The sequence below is a fragment of the Tursiops truncatus genome, chromosome 10, assembly GCF_011762595.2.
Source record: "Tursiops truncatus isolate mTurTru1 chromosome 10, mTurTru1.mat.Y, whole genome shotgun sequence".
NCBI classification, from domain to species: Eukaryota; Metazoa; Chordata; class Mammalia; order Artiodactyla; family Delphinidae; genus Tursiops; species Tursiops truncatus.
The window spans coordinates 94,480,674-94,483,685 of NC_047043.1; the positions used below are offsets into that span (position 1 = coordinate 94,480,674).

Consider the following 3,012-nt stretch of genomic DNA (forward strand, 5'->3'; position numbering starts at 1 on the left):
ACAGCATGAAAATCTGGGAAAGCATGAAAGAATGATGTTCTCTGACGCACCTGGTCTCAGGCACGGACATTCCCCGGAGCGGGAACTGGAGGGATGCGTTATCTGCAGAGGTGATGGTGGTGCTGATGGTTCAGGGCAGAGAAGGACAGAAGGACAAGGGTTACAGGGGCCCACGATGAATAACTCTTCTTAAATTCTGCCCCTTCAATGTGCACCAGGGCCTGACCAAGCCAAGCTTTCTAACTGGTGCCCTGGTCCTACCTCTAACCTATCAAGGAAGAACAAGTCCTCCTGGGAAGAAACAGTAGCAAGTGGGACCCTTGGCTCGGTTACTGAAACTTCTCCAGCCATCTTCTAATGATACTTTGCCCTCTGACCCCTTTTACCCTCTCAATCTCCCCAACCCCCCCCCCCCCATCGCCTGCTGCTTCCCCAGCCACAGCCTCTGATGCAACGGGGCAGGTCTCATCCCCACCCTGACTGCACCTCTATTCATTCAGCCCCAACAAGTCTGTCTCTTTCCTCTTGGCCAGAAATGCTCTGCCGTTTCTTGTCCATCTATTTAAATCCATCCCACCTCTCCAGCTTCAAAGCAAGCTCTTCGAGATCCATCTAAGATGGTGACTGTGGAACTGGAAACCACCCCTACACCTAATCCCCCACCTACAGAAGAAGAGAAAACAGAATCTCATCAGGAGGTTGCTAACCCAGAACGCTATATTAAACATCCTTTACAGAACAGATGGACACTCTGGAGTTTTTAAAATGATAAAAGCAAAACTTGGCAAGCAAACCTTCGGCTGATCTCTAAGTCTGATACTGTTGACAACTTTTGGGCTCTGTACACCCATATCCAGTTGTCTAGCAGTTTAATGCCTGGCTGTGACTACGCACTTTTTAAGGATGGTATTGAGCCTATGTGGGAAGATGAGAAAAACAAACGAGGAGGACGATGGCTAATTACATTGAACAAACAGCAGAGACCAAGTGACCTCGATTGCTTTCGGCTAGAGACACTGCTGTGCCTTATTGGAGAATCTTTTGATGACTACAGTGATGATGTATGTGGAGCTGTTAATGTTAGAGCTAAAGGTGAAAAAATAGCAATGTGGACTACTGAATGTGAAAACAGAGAAGCTGTTACACATATAGGGAGGGGAGACAAGGAAAGGTTAGGACTTCCTCCAAGGACAGTGATTGGTTACCAGTCCCATGCAGACACAGCTACTCAGAGCGGCTCCAGCACTAAAAATAGGTTTGCTGTTTAAGAAGACACCTTCTGAGCATTCTCGTGTGAGAATGCGTCAAGCAGTCGAGATTTGGGAGCTGAACCAAAGCCTCTTCAAAAGCAGAGGGGACTGCATTTAAATTTGATTTCCATCTAAATGTTGCTAAGATATAAGAGAAGTCTCATTCGCCTTTGTCTTATACTTTTGTGTTCATATATACATTTTTTTTTTTTTTTTAATTTTGGCTAGAGTGTCTACTATCCCAGTCAAAGAAGTATAGTACACATCGTCCCCAGAATCCATAAATGTGTTCCTGGCCCACTCTGTAATAGCTTAATAGAATTAAACATCACAAACACATTTGGCCCGTGCACAATACTAAAGAAAAGCATTTGCATTTCTATACCTCACAAGAGAACGATGCTGTTTATGTTCCATTGTACGCAGAAGCTTATTCTGCTCGTTTGAAAGAGTATGATGCGTGCGGTTTTCTAACAACTGTCTTTGTTTCTTTTTACAGCATTGTCTGTGCTGTACTCTTGCTGATGGCTGCTAGATTTTAATTTATTTGTTTCCCTACTTGATAACATCAGTGATTCTGGTTTCAGTTTTCCATTTGTTTTGCTTTTGTTTTTTTCCTCATGTAATACTGGTGAAGGATCCAGGAATATGACACAAAGGTGGAAAAAAGATTAATTTTGTGCATTCTTTGGTAGTTTTGGGGGGGGGTGTTTGTAACTACAAAGCTTTACTACAAATTTATGCATTTCATTCAAATCAGTGATCTATGTCTGTGTGATTTCCTAAATGTAGTTGTAGATTATAAAAAGTGTATCATCATAATTACCTTCCTAATTAGAATCAGTATGCCTGTTTTTGTATCTTTATGCTGTATTTTAAAACTTTGTTATACTTAGGTTATTTTGCTTTGGTTAAAAAATGGCTCAAGTAGAAAAGTGGTCCCGTTCATATTAAGACACTGTAGAAAACTGTAAATAGCATGTGAGTGAATTGTCTTTTAGACAAAAAAAAAAAAAAGCAAAAAAAAAAAAGCAAGCCCTTCCTCCTCCAGGAAGCCTTTGCTGGCCATTTCAGTGCACATAGACCCCTCCTTCCCTGGTCACCAGCGCCACCCACAGCTGCGGAGTGCCTTTAGGCGAAAAGCAGCCACCTCCTGTCATTGTGTACCGATGCTTCACCTCCCCAAAAGAGAATGTCAGCTAAGACCTTAACTAATGAAACTCCTTCTGAATCTTCCACAGCACGGAACATGGGGACACAGAGGAGAGCCTCCGAAAAAATAATAAATCCACGGATGGTTTATTATACGAAACTTAAGAGCCAACAGTGAAGCCTAGTTCCAGCACTCCTTCTTGGAAGAGCAATTACAAGCTATGGGCTGAACTGTGTCTATTGTTTTTCATGCATGTTTACTCTTCAATGCTGATCGAAACGCACGTCATCCTGAGAAAAAGAAGACCGGCTCCTTCTCCCATTCTCTTCCCCTGCACCCTCTACCAAATCCTCCCCCAAGACGAGACACACGCCTCCCCCAGAGCCGTGTCTCCACGTGCTGAGCGGTGGATCCACAGCTGTCGGACATCACAAGCCGTCAAGCATACGCTGTGGGCCTGGACGCAGCAGCCCCAGAGGGGTGGATGAGACAGGGTACAGGGTCTGGCCACACAGGGGATAATGGGTCCTGCCAAGCTCAGAGACCACAACTACCTACATAGAAGGGGATGCTTTGACAGAGATGCCGGAAGGTTTACTGAGCACGCTC

At 44.4% G+C, this 3,012-nt stretch overlaps 1 pseudogene; it reads left to right on the top strand.

Moving 5' to 3' along the window:
* The first annotated feature begins 617 nt into the window (after positions 1 to 617).
* Positions 618 to 1,268, top strand: LOC101317041 (eukaryotic translation initiation factor 4E pseudogene; annotated as a pseudogene).
* Positions 1,269 to 3,012: the final 1,744 nt, after the last annotated feature.